This window comes from Aquarana catesbeiana, linkage group LG12 (assembly GCF_042186555.1).
Source record: "Aquarana catesbeiana isolate 2022-GZ linkage group LG12, ASM4218655v1, whole genome shotgun sequence".
NCBI lineage: Eukaryota > Metazoa > Chordata > Amphibia > Anura > Ranidae > Aquarana > Aquarana catesbeiana.
In genome coordinates, this window is record NC_133335.1 from 87,584,330 (window position 1) to 87,599,108 (window position 14,779).

Consider the following 14,779-nt stretch of genomic DNA (forward strand, 5'->3'; position numbering starts at 1 on the left):
TAACAAAATAAGAAAATACATAATTTACAAACATGCAAATTCAAATAGGCTTTTTAAATTATGCATAAGCTGGAGGAGGCTTAGAACACAGTACAAGGAGAAATTTCCCCAATGACAGCACAGCAATGTAAAAAGAAGCGACAGTGTTTCACTGCAAAAGCCACAATGTTTGACAGGTCTTATAGATTCTATATAGAGGAAAAAGTGTGACCATAATAAGTCAAGCAGGAAGAAATCTGTTGAATAAATCAGTATAGTTATGAATCTAAAACTGCTAAAACTGTATGAATTGCCACTTTTTTTGTTTTAGGTATCATAGGGTAGGCAATTATTTTCACTTTGCAGGACTTTTTTTTCACTTTCCAAGCATTTTAAGAAGTGAAGAGAAATCTCTCCAATAGAACACAAACAATAAATAAACTGATGGGGGTTTCAATCCCTATCCTATTCAACCTCAAGGAACGTTTGAAAAACATTTTAAGATCTCGAGGAACCCCTAAAATAAATTTTTCATCTACAGCTTGTGGTACATTAGTGTGATCAGTTTTAGATATAGCAATAAATATGTAGATTAAACAAACACTAATAAAATATAAGATTTTGATAGAATGGATTGATCGGTACCAGTGAAGGACATTTACAACATAATTATAAATACTGTCTTTATTACAAAAATTATTTTAAAAATCTTTACACATTTACAAATACAACCAAAGGGATTGGCTTGAATCAATATGATCAAAATGATATTTAAACAATATATCTCTATATCTACTAAGTCAGGAGGTCGATGCGCTTCACATCTTTGCTTCCTCAGGACCTCAATTCCTTTGAATGTAAATAGAGATCCTAATCAAAGAAGAACATAACTATTAATCATATTTATTCTGTCAGACTAAAGGAAAAACACCCAGAGCGTTGGCAACTCATCATAAATAGTTAAATATTGTAAGTGGGAAAGGAAGAGGGGATTTTTGCGATGCTTACAAATAATAATGGAAACCAAGGTATAAAAAAGTATAAATTTAATAGAATTATAGTTAAAAACCACACAAGGTCAAACGTTCAATAATATTTAACATTTCAAAATGGAAGTGGTCATAGATTCAAATGTTCAAATTCAGACAAGGAGATTAACGTACGTATATTAACCCGACATGTTTCGCCTAGTGGCTTCATCAGGGTATATATGAATTGCAAAGTGTCTTTGAACTGTATAGAAATCACAGGAAAAACAGAACATAATGAGTATAAAAAAGCAACAAAAATACATTATATTGTGTACAGAAACATTAATAACAATTAGTAACAGTTGCCAAGTGCTCTCCCCAAAGGAAGGGGGAACCTACCGCCTCAAAAGACTCCCGGAGGGGCCACCATCAACAAAGGACCAACCAAAGGGGGAAATGGGCCCTGCGCGGCCACAGAGGGCACGAAAATACCAGGCTGAAAAGTACAATAAAGTATATATGTATGAAAGGATCTAAACAGGTTATAGTTATATATATGAATATATATATAGAATTGCCATCAAATTCACGGGAGAGTGCCCAAAGTATACTTACTTAAAAGCAAGCAAATGCAGAGCATACGGTGGAGAGCAACTAAGATATGGGTTGAATTATATCCAGTATAGCCAAAAGAAATGAATATATCTATGATGGGATAAAGGAAAGGTGTTATGAAAGAATCAAATATAGAGAGAAGGAAAAGGAATGGACATGACAAGAAAAGAAAAAATGACGGTCACACCTGTTGAAATCAGAACCTATAGGCATTTATGAAGGGGGTGGATGGCGTTATGGAGAAGAAGTGAAAAGGGATATAATAATAATTAAGCTAAGCTTACATATTAGTATGTATAATCATATGGCCAGATAGCCAAAAATCAGCTAAAAAAAGGTGCTTCCAAATTATGGAATACACCAGGACAATTGTCTTAATAATGCTCATAGCGTACAATACGGATTTTGTCTTTTAAACCAAAATCTAGAATGTTCCCCCTCCTAAATACCAATCCTAACATCTGGGTCTTCGTCCAGCAAACCACTAAAGCAATTGAAAATTTAGATATAAGTTCTCAGCGAAATCATAATCTCTCATTTTCACAGAAACAAGCCATTAAATCACTACAGACTAATTCTGAAATAATAATTAAACCCGCTGATAAAGGGGGAAATTTGGTTCCTCCCACTACATCCAGGTGCAGGGGGTTACGATAGGGACTAAATTTGCCCCATCGTATGCCAACATGTACCTGGGGGGGTGGGAGAGGGAAATTTTTTCTCGCAATGACCTCACTGGCCTTCTTTTCAATTGCATATCTTGGTATCATTACATCGACGATGTACTAATTTTCTGGTCTGGCACTGAGGCTGAACTTGGACAGTTCTTACGGGCTATCTCCATTAATGATTTCAATATCAATTTCACAATGAATTACAGTCAAACCAAAATCAGCTTTTTAGATTTAGAAATATCCCTGGATGCTGACGGTACTATAAATTCCTCTCTCTATAGAAAGCCCTCAGCAGGGAACACAATCTTACATTCTAGGAGTTCTCATCCTGAGCCATTGCTCAGGACTATACCCTACAGAGTCAATGTCTACGAATCAAACGCAACTGTAGCAAAGATGAAGATTTCAAAAAAGCCACTAGGGGTCTATACTTGTGACTTAAAAAAGAGGATATAGTCATGTATGTTTAAAAAAAAAGCCTACAAGAGGGTACTCAAAAAGACAGAAATTCTCTAATTTCCTCCTCCAAGTGTCGGAAACAACTTGAAACAGTGATAGTTATCACCCATTACTCTAATCACTCACAGATTAGACAGATTTTTGGAAAATTTTGGCCTCTTCTATCTGCAGATCCTGTAATCAAAAAGTATGTAAAAGACTATCCAGAAATTACTTACAGACGTGTTCCATCCTTAAAGGACCATCTTGTGCATAGCCAATTTGACTACCCTTGTCAAGTTGAAACTTTGAACCCAGGAAACTTTTCCTGTGGACACTGACATTTGCTCATTTATCTTTAATGATTCAGAATTTGTTCTTCCTGATGGTCGCAACCATTCCGTCAAACATAGAGTTACATGCCATACGCCCGGGGTTGTCTACTTGGCAAAATGCTTGTGTGGGGGCTTCTATGTGGGGAAAACTAAACGACCTTTCTTCAAACGTGTTAGAGACCACATTAAACCTATTCTGAAATTCAGGATGGACACTGCCATTGGTAGACATGTGGGAATTTGATGCCAATTCTACATTTGCGCAAAGCATCGTAGCTAAACGTCGCGCAGCCGCAACAATCAGATTCAATCCAGAATCGATCAATCCCCAGGCCAATGGTATCTGGCCTGGACCTGGTAATCGCTCCTGGCAAATGAGATCCTTCCCCTGCATGTGTAAGTGTAAACACAGCAGGGGAATTGACATCATCTCTCCTCGTGAAAGTCTTTTCGTTCCAGAGAGAGGAGAGGAGACATCTCAGAGTAAGTGCACCAACACTACACTGACACCATTTCACGTAGGTACACTTGCCAACCCCCGATAACCCCCCGATCGCCCCCCCAGTTAACCTATTCACCCCCTGTCACTGTGTCACCCAGTGCAGTGTTCATATTTTATTTTGATCACTGTACTGGTGTCATTAGCGACAAAAATCAGTGTTATGCCCTGTACACACGATCGGACATTGATCAGACACTCCGACAACAAAATCCATGGATTTTTTCAGACGGATGTTGGCTCAAACTTGTTTTGCATACACACGGTTGCACAAAGTTGTCGGAAAATCCGATCGTTCTAAACGCGGTGACGTAAAACACGTACGTCAAGACTATAAACGGGGCAGTAGCCAATAGCTTTCGTCTCTTAATTTATTCTGAGCATGCGTGGCACTTTGTGCGTCGGAATTGTCCACACACGGTTTACGTAAACGGATTTTGTTGTCGGAAAATTTTATAGCCTGCTCTCAAACTTTGTGTGTCGGAAATTCCGATGGAAAAAGTCCGATGGAGCCCACACACGGTCGGAATTTCCGACAACAAGCTCCGATCACACATATTCTGTCGGAAAGTCCGACCGTGTGTACAGGGCAATAGGGTACTTAGTGTAGGCCCAGATAGGTCTAGGGTCCCCCTAACCAAGATTTAACCCCTTGATCACCCCCTGTCACCAGTGATCACTGTATTAGTGTCACGGGTGACGCTGGTTAGCTAGTTATTTTTTATAGGGTCAGGGCACCCGCCGTATATTACCCAAATAAAGGTTTAACCCCCTGATCACCCGGCAGGTGATATCAGTTAGGTTTTAATGTCAGATAGGGTCTGTGTCTCCCCAGGCAGCATCAGATTAGTGCCAGTAGCGCTAACACCCACGCACGTACCATACACCTCCCTTAGTAGTATAGTGTCTGAACGGATCGATATCTGATCTGATCAGATCTATTCTAGAGTCCCCAGCAGTTTGGGGTTCCCAAATACGCAGTGTTATCGGGATCAGACCAGATACCTGCTAGCACCTGCATTTAGACCCTCTGCCCAGCCCAGCCCACCCAAGTGCAGTATCAACTCAATAATTGAGACATGGCTTTTTCCGTTCACTGGTATCCATACACATTTTTAGTTTTTATCACAGCTTGGTTTGTTTTAATTTTTTTTACACCATTTAGTTTTTCACTTTACGCTTCACGGTGCATTCCCACACGATCATCCCACATCCATTATTGTCACCACGGCACTACCAGCACATTCACTTCTTCCACTCATGATCAAATTGGACCTAATACTCCTAATTTATTTTTATCACCCATCATACCCTTTTTATTCATTAGCATCTCATAATCCTTATATTATCAATAAATTACATACTTTAAAGTAATAGGTTTTACTAACAAGATATATACATATATACAAACAACTACCTCAGTGAGGGCTAATCAGTTATTGCCCTACGGCACTAGATACTTTTAGATACTTTTAGAATATTATTACTAAGGTTTATAACCAAGTCCTTCATATACAATGGCAGGTGCCTCGCCCCCCGGCCTCCCCCCCGTCCAAGTGTGTGGCCCCTTGTAAGTCCGATGGACTGCAGATGTGCCTGTGGGGCACGGAGGGATACGTGTGGTCTTTGGGATCTCTGGTCCTTCATGTTTTTAAACAATCTGGTTTGTGTGGTGCATCTCCACCATATCATCCACTCAATGAATCTAAATCCCCCTGAAGAAGACCAATGGGTCGAAATGCATTGGGGTATTCATGTGGATAATAATTTGATGATATGCCATTCATCTGGGGGCCCTTTTAGCCATGGTTGATGTTTTATGCTGATGTTTGTTACACGTGAAGCAGAGTCTGTATTTTATAATAAATTTGTTGTATATTCGAATTCCTTATGAACTTGATTTACTTTATTGTTACAATAATATTCAATGTATTGCTGCCTAAAAAACCCCCTGGGGAATTTTTGTTTTGTCTTTTTTGTATTATACTGGATATAATTCAACCCACATCTTAGTTGCTTTCCACCGTATGCTCTGCATTTGCTTGCTTTTTAAGTAAGTATACTTTGGGCACTCTCCCGTGAATTTGATGCCAATTCTACATATATATTCATATATATAACTATAACCTGTTTAGATCCTTTCATACATATATACTTTATTGTACTTTTCAGCCTGGTCTTTTTGTGCCATCTGTGGCCGCGCAGGGCCCATTTCCCCTTTTGGTTGGTCCTTTGTTGGTGGTGGCCCCTCCGGGAGTCTTTTGAGGCGGTAGGTTTCCCCTTCCTTTGGGAAGAGCACTTGGCAACTGTTACTAATTGTTATTAATGTGTTTCTGTGGACAATATAATGTATTTTTGTTGCGTTTTTCATACTCATTATGTTCTGTTTTTTTCTGTGATTTCTATACAGTTCAAAGACACTTTGCAATTCGTATATCCCCTGATGAAGCTACTAGGCGAAACATGTCAGGTTAACTGGTTCCGGACCAGCCGCCGCAGTTACACTGCGGCAGATTGGCCCGGTTGCGCAAAGCATCGTAGCTAAACGTCGCGCAGCCGCAACGATTAGATTCAATGCAGAATCGATCAATCCCCAGGCCAATGGTATCTGGCCTGGACCTGGTAATCGCTCCTGGCAAATGAGATCCTTCCCCTGCATGTGTAAGTGTAAACACAGCAGGGGAATTGACAACATCTCAGAGTAAGTGCACCAACACTACACTGACACCATTTCATGTAGGTACACTTGCCACCCCCCGATAACCCCCCGATCGCCCCCCCCAGTTAACCTATTCACCCCCTGTCACTGTGTCACCCAGTGCAGTGTTCATATTTTATTTTGATCACTGTACTGGTGTCATTAGCGACAAAAATCAGTGTTATGCCCTGTACACACGATTGGACATTGATCAGACACTCCGACAACAAAATCCATGGATTTTTTCAGACGGATGTTGGCTCAAACTTGTTTTGCATACACACGGTTGCACAAAGTTGTCGGAAAATCCGATCGTTCTAAACGCGGTGACGTAAAACACGTACGTCAAGACTATAAACGGGGCAGTAGCCAATAGCTTTCGTCTCTTAATTTATTCTGAGCATGCATGGCACTTTGTGCGTCGGAATTGTCCACACACGGTCGGAATTTACGCGAACGGATTTTGTTGTCGGAAAATTTTATATCCTGCTCTCAAACTTTGTGTGTCGGAAATTCCGATGGAAAAAGTCCGATGGAGCCCACACACGGTCGGAATTTCCGACAACAAGCTCCGATCACACATATTCTGTTGGAAAGTCCGACCGTGTGTACAGGGCAATAGGGTACTTAGTGTAGGCCCAGATAGGTCTAGGGTCCCCCTAACCAAGATTTAACCCCTTGATCACCCCCTGTCACCAGTGATCACTGTATTAAGTGTCACGGGTGACGTTGGTTAGCTAGTTATTTTTTATAGGGTCAGGGCACCCGCCGTATATTACCCAAATAAAGGTTTAACCCCCTGATCACCCGGCGGGTGATATCAGTTAGGTTTTAATGTCAGATAGGGTCTGTGTCTCCCCAGGCAGCATCAGATTAGTGCCAGTAGCGCTAACACCCACGCACATACCATACACCTCCCTTAGTAGTATAGTGTCTGAACGGATGGATACCTGATCTGATCAGATCTATTCTAGCGTCCCCAGCAGTTTAGGGTTCCCAAATACGCAGTGTTATCGGGATCAGACCAGATACCTGCTAGCACCTGCATTTAGACCCTCTGCCCAGCCCAGCCCACCCAAGTGCAGTATCAATCGATTACTTTCACTTACAAAACACAACAAACATAACTGCAGCGTTTGCAGAGTCAGGCCTGATCCCTGTGAACGCTAACAGTTTTTTTTGTAGCGCTTGAAGCAGTCGCTGACAGTCAGGAGTTCTTTTTCCTGCAAGTCTCACTACTGTACCAGTAAATTTAGAGACCAAAATGTCAAATCGAAGGTACAGTAGTGAAAAGGCCTACACGTTTCTGAGCATGACAGACAGTGAAGAGGAAGTCACTCATCTGTCAGATTCAGGCTCAGAATACAAACCGGTAGACAGCAACGGCACCCTGACAGATAGCTCTGACGACGGAGTTGTGGTCCCTGCCAAGGTCGGGCGTACCCGACCCCGTTCTTCTGCTGTCGTTGAGGTGCAAGATCGGCATGGGTTCTCGTATGGAGCAGAGAGCCAGTATTAGTGCCGTTCATCCTTCTAGTGAACTGGCAAGCACTAGCGGCCTAGTACATCCTGGTCGTACTTCCAGCACTGCACTTGGTGACATGGCGAGTCCCATAAGTGCAGTTCAAGCTGGTGAGGTGGCTAGCATGCTGCCACCAAGAAGAAGACAAACACAGGCCCGTCGAGCCCATAGTGCTCTTCCTGTTGCATTCGCCAATCCTAATTGGGAGCCCACCACTTCTGAAGCACCTGTATTTCCCCCATTCACTGGCCAACCCGGAATTCCGGTGGAAACAGTTGATTTTACGTCACTTGATTTTTATTCACATTTTTTCAAGGAAGATATCTATAAATCTATTGTGGACCAAAGCAATATGTATGCTGGTCAATTCATCGCCACTAATCCCCAGTTGACCCTTGCCAGAGATTGGAGACCTATTATGGTCTCCAAATTTAAGACCTTCCTGGGTCTATCCCTCCTCATGGGCATAACTAAAAAGAGTGAGTTGCGGTCATATTGGTCCACTGACCCAATGCACCATATGCCCATGTTCTCTTCCTCCATGACCAGGACACGATACAAGCAGATCTTGCGGTTCATGCACTTCAATGACCCTGAATTTGATCGGCTCTACAAGATTCGGCCCCTCATAAACCACTTCAACCAACAGTTTGCAGCCTTGTTTACTCCCGATCAAGTTGTCTGCATTGATGAGTCCCTGATTACGTTTTCTGGCCGCTTGTCTGTCAAACAGTATCTTCCCAGCAAGCGTGCCAGATATGTTGTCAAGATGTATAAGCTCTGTGACAGGGCAACAGGCTATACATATAGTTTTATGGTTTACAAGGGAAAAGATAGTCACGTAGAGCCGGAGAACTGCCCAGACTACAAAGGGAGTGCTGGTAAGATTGTGTGGGACTTGGTGTCACCCTTATTCGGAAAAGGGGTACCACTTGTACGTGGACAATCATTACACGAGCGTGCCACTTTTTAGTCACCTTTTTGATTATGGAATAGGCGCATGTGGCACCATGCCATCTAATCGCTTCCCCCAACGACTTATAGAATCCCGACTTAGACGGGGGAAGAGAGCTGCTTGAAGTGTAATAATTTGTTAGCAGTGAAGTGGAGGGATTCACAGAATGTTTTCGTTCTGTCCTCCCTTCACGCAGAAACAACAGTCCAAATTTCTGCGGCGACTGGTGTTGTGGAGAAACCCCTCTGTGTCCATGAATAGAAGCTTAATATGGGAGGGGTGGACCTCAACGACCAGTTGTTGGCGCTGTAACTAATTGCCCGTAAGGCCAGACGCTGGAACAAAAAAGTGTCTGTATACTTATTTCAATTGGCTCTGCTGAATGCTTTTGTGCTATACAAAGCTTCAGGACGGACTGGATCCTTCCTCAAATTCCAGGGAAGAGATCGTCACAGCCCTTCTGTTTCCAGACGGTGCTGTGGCCCACCTTCCCAACGCAAATGCAGTGAGCCGGCTGTATGAAAGGTATGCCCAACAAGGACCAGCGACGTACTGGTAGGTTTTGTGGTTATACCAGAATGATGCCTGCAGGTTTAGGTATCATCTTGGTATCATTCTTTTCAGCCAGCGGTCCGCTTTCATTTAAAAGCAATCCTAGCAGCTAATTAACCTCTAGACTGCTTTTACAAGCAGTGAGAGGGAACATCCCCACCCCCACCCCCACCGTCTTCCATGGTTTTCTCGGGCTCTCCTGTCCCAACAGGGAACCCGAGAATTCAGGTTCCACCAGCTGACCATAGAGCTGATCAGAGACCAGAATGGCTCCAATCATCTTTCGCATTTTATCACACCGATCTTGGTGTGGTCAGATGCTTTGAGGGCAGAGGAGAGATCTAGGGTCTAATAGACTCCAATTTTTTCAAAAAAGAGTACCTGTCACTAACTATTGATATCATAGGGGATATTTACATTCCCTGAGATAACAATAAAAATGATTAAAAAAAATGAAAGGAACAGTTTAAAAATAAAAAAGCAAAATAAATATTAATAAAAAAAAAGCACCCCTGTCCCCCCGTGCTTACATGCAAAGGCAAACGCAAGTATCAGTCTGGCATATGTATGCATCATGCATGTGAGGTATCACCACGAAGGTCAGATTGAGGGCAGTAAATTTTAGCAGTAGACCTCCTCTGTAAATCTAAAGTGGTAAAGGCTTTTAAAAATGTAGTTTGTCGCTGCTGCACGTTTGTGCACAATTTTAAAGGATATCGTGTTTGGTACTCGGCATAAGATCATCTTTTTTATTTCATCAAACATTTCAGTTCAAAAATGCCATTAAATTAGGTTTTATGGCATTTTTGAACTGTATAGTAAAGATTACTATTATTACATTTATATTTGGCGTATTGTGGCTGGCACTCAGAATATGTAGGTGTTATATAATATTGACCATGGCAGGGTCTGCCATACATTAATTGCAAGATAGACATGGTGGTTGCTGGATAACAAGAAGCGCTCCTATTACAGTGGGGGTTGCGCTCTGTTGTCTTCTATATGGGAGCTCGAGATCTGCTGGCCAAGATTGCGATATTTGCTCTATCGTGCATGCGCATACTTTCGGTTACTGTTCTGTTGGCGTTGGCGTCTGCACATGCGCTAGTGTAGCTGTGGTGAATAGGATTCATTACATGACATGCTTTAGGACATGGGGAAGCTGAACCAGGCATTCCCCTAATCACACCTGATACTATCTGCAATTAGGAAGCCACTTTGGCACCAATATCTGTTTAAATTGTGTCAGTCTGCAGAGAGGAGTTGTGGTGGAAGGTGCTATGCTGTTAGAAGCATATAGAGGTAAGTGCTGCAGACTTTTGGTTATATAGTATATTATAGGAACCTTGTCCTTTAGATGAGATGACAATATGTCCACTGTACTTCCCATAGAACCCTGGTGGATTATAAAGGAAAGAAGGATTAGAAGGCAGCTCTTTGTGGCATAGTAAAGGCAATTTTGACACACAAGTTTTGATGCAAGGTGGCTGGTAAGTGTCAAATATAACTGTGGGTTGTATTGAATAGGTCTTATAGAAAGCAATAAAGAATATTGAGGAAACGAGATTAGTGACTTATGTTGCAACCTTTATTCCCAGACACTTACCTCCCAATTTGAAATACTGCAGGATTCTTGGAACTAATCATTATTATTGCTTGCCATCTGGAATACCATTGGGGTAAATGTGTGATCCTGAGAATCTAAATGGCATTGATTTAGTATATTGTAGTCAGATTGTTTTTCCTTTTTTCTGACACCATAGGTGGTAGGCAGACGCACTAGCTATATAGCTCCCTACTTTGAGTTAAGGATGACTGTTTCCACTTTTCCACTTTTGGGATTATAATCTTAGTAAGTACATATTGTCCTTTGCTGAGGTATTGTTCTAGCACAGGTATAGTCCCCCACCATAATTTACCAACCTCTTGCTCATTTTTTCTCTGCATGGGATTATCTGGACATTTTTATATATATATATATATATATATATATATATATATATATATATATATATATATATATATATATATATATATATATATATATATATATTACACAGTATCTCATAAAAATGAGTACACCCCTCACATTTTTGTAAATATTTTATTATATCTTTTCATGTGACAACACTGAAAAAATTACACTTTGCCACAATGTAAAGTAGTGAGTGTACAGCTTGTATAACAGTGTAAATTTGCTGTCCCCCTCAAAATAACTCAACACACAGCCATTGTCTAAACCACTGGCAAGAAAAGTGAGTATACCCCTAAGTGCTAATGTCCAAATTGGGCCCAAAGTGTCAATATTTTGTGTGGCCACCATTAATTTCCAGCACTGCCTTAACCCTCTTGGGCATGGAGTTCACCAGAGCTTCACGGGTTGCCACTAGAGTCCTCTTCCACTCCTCCATGACGATACACGGAGATGGTGGATGTTAGAGACCTTGCCCTCCCTCACCTTCTGATTGAAGATGCCCCACAGATGCTCAATAGGGTTTAGGTCTGGAGACATGCTTGGCCAGTCCATCGCCTTTACCCTCAGCTTCTTTAGCAAGGCAGTGGTCATCTTGGAGGTGTGTTTGGGGTCGTTATCATGTTGGAATATTGCCCTGCGGCCCCCGTCTCCAAAGGGAGGGGATTATGCTCTGCTTCAGTATGTCACAGTACATGTGGCATTCATGGTTCCCTCAATTAACTGTAGCTCCCCAGTGCCGGCAGCACTCATGCAGCCCCAGACCATGACACTCCCACCACCATGCTTGACTGTAGGCAAGACACTCTTGTCTTTGTACTCCTCAACTGGTTGCCAATACAAACGCTTGACACCATCTGAACCAAATAAGTTTATCTTGGTCTCATCAGACCACAGGACATGGTTCCAGTAATCCATGCCCTTTGTCTGCTTGTCTTCATGAAAACTGTTTGCGGGTTTTCTTGTGCATTGTCTTTAGAAGAGGCTTCCTTCTGGGATGACAGCCATGCAGACCAATTTGATGCAGTGTGCGGCGTATGGTCTGAGCACTGACAGGCTGACCTCCCCCCACCCCTTCAACCTCTGCAGAAATGCTGGCAGCACTCATAGGTCTATTTCCCCAAAGACAACCTCTGCATATGACGCTGAGTACAGGCACTCAACTTCTTTGGTCGACCATGGCAAGTCCTGTTCTGAGTGGTACCTGTCCTGGTAAACCGGTGTATGGTCTTGGCCACTGTGCTGCAGCTCAGTTTTAGGGTCTGGGCAATCTTCTTATAGCCTAGGCCATCTTTATGTAGAGCAACAATTCTTTTTTTCAAATCTTCAGAGAGTTCTTTGCCATTAAATGCCATGTTGAACTTCCAGTGACCAGTATGAGAGCGATTACACCAAATGTTACACAACTGAGATCTTGTAACACTAACAAGTCACATGTCACCGGGGAGGAAAAATGGCTAATTGGGCCCAATTTGGACATTTTCACTTAGGGGTGTACTCACTTTTGTTGCCAGCGGTTTAAACCTTAATGGCTGTGTGTTAGGTTATTTTCAGGGCATAGCAAATTGACACTGTCATACAAGCTGTACACTCACTACTTTACATTGTAGCAAAGTGTCATTTCTTCAGTGTTGTCACATGAAAAGGTATAATAAAATTTTTACAAAAATGTGAGCAGTGTACTCACTTAGGCTCTTCTCAAATTGTATGTGATCTTTGATGCATGGGCTGGTGTAGGAAAAGATATATATATATATATATATATATATATATTGCATTTTTACCTGACAAAATTATGATATAAATATGATTAATAGTTATGTTCTTTGATTAAGATCTCTATTTACAGTTAAAGGAATTGAGGTCCTGCGGAAGCAAAGATGTGAAACGTGTTGACCTCCTGACTTAGATATAGAGATATATTGTTTAATTATCATCTTGATCATATTGATTTGAGCCATTCCCTTTGGTTTTATTTGTATATGTGTAAAGATTTTTTACATTTTTGTAATAAAGACAATATTTATAATGATGTTATAAATGTCCTTCACTGGTCCCGGTAAAGTCTGATCAAACCGTTCTACCAACATCTTCTATAATCTAGCGATGAGGTACCCACTTAGCCCATCAATTCTTATATATAATAAAATATAAAACAGAATTAAATATTAATATCTGAATGACAAAGTCACAAAAAGACATGGAATTTGAATCATGTTCTGTAAGAACAATACCTTTTCAATGGTGCCCACTGCAGACCTTACTTTGCATTAGTGACCAGTGCAAAATTCCAACTTTGCATTGGTGTTCAGAGAAAACTGTTTATGCTGTGTAATGGATAAATATGCCAGAGGTCGGTGACCTGCAAGCTGCCTAATGGAACACCTATGTAGGCCTCTGCCATCCCTTTTCTCTCACGACCCTTGCACAGGAACCCTAAGCTGTCACAGGAGGCCTTTCTTTTCCCTTCTTAACTACCTTGCTGTGCACTACCCACACTTCTCACCTCCCACACTATTCTCCCCTCTGCACAGGTTGGACAAGAGATGGGTTTCCACTGTGCAAGCACCAGTGACCACACAGGCAGGGAGGAAAGTTCACAAGGACTTTGGGCAGCGGATGGTTTCAAGACGATGGGGAATCTTGGTGTGACATCACCAAACAGCCAAAATGATTATAAGCCTATGTTTATAGTTCTGGCTCCCTGATAACATCACGCAAAAAGTCCCCTTTGTCCTGATATCAATTAGCTGCAGGGGAAAAAGTGAAAACACTGTTCGACAAATACAAATCTGCCACAATAGCAGTGGAGCCCCTTTGGATCTAGGGTTTCCACAGAACCCCAGTTGAAAAACCCAGCTTTTTATCATCTTTAAGATCTAATAGAGAGCCAGCATGCTCGACTTTTTAATTCCTTAAACACTTCTATATACATTTACTATTGGAATGCTTTTTTGTATCAGCAGAATTAATGAACATGAAGCAGGTCCAGATATTAGATGTATCCTGTGCTGAACAATGCCTTTGTCCAAATAAAGCTTTTGACTTCCATAAAGTCTTATATGTGCACTCTGTGGATTCTATGGGGATTTAAAATCTGCTGTTTCCTACTCCTACTAGGTCTTTTGAGTTAGCATACTGCTTTGAGCTGAAAATGAACAGTGTACATGATGAAAAGAACCACCAAGGATGTTCAGTGAGATACAAGGATCTAAACCTCTGTTATGCCGTGTACACATGAGCGGAATGTCTGACAGAAAAAGTCCGACGGGAGCTTTTCATCGTATATTCCGATCATGTGTATGCCCCATCGGACTTTTTACATTGAAAATGCTGACGGATCTAGAAAGAGTACATGTTCTAAATTTTTCCGACTGAACCAATTCCTATTGGGAAAACCGCTCGTCTGTATGCTGTTCTGATGTACCAAAAACGACGCACGCTCTGAAGCAAGTACGAGATGGAAGCTATTGGCTACTGGCTACTGAACTTCCGTTTTCTAGTCCCGTTGTACGTGTTGTACGTCACCGCATTCTGGATGGTCGGAATTTGGTGTGACAGTGTGTATG

General features: G+C 41.6%; 1 protein-coding gene across 2 annotated transcripts in view; it reads right to left on the reverse strand.

Annotated features, from left to right (window-relative positions):
* Nucleotides 1-14,779, reverse strand: part of LOC141114481 (lysosomal alpha-glucosidase-like) — a 321,841-nt gene that overhangs the window by 67,110 nt on the left and 239,952 nt on the right. The window lies entirely within an intron of this gene.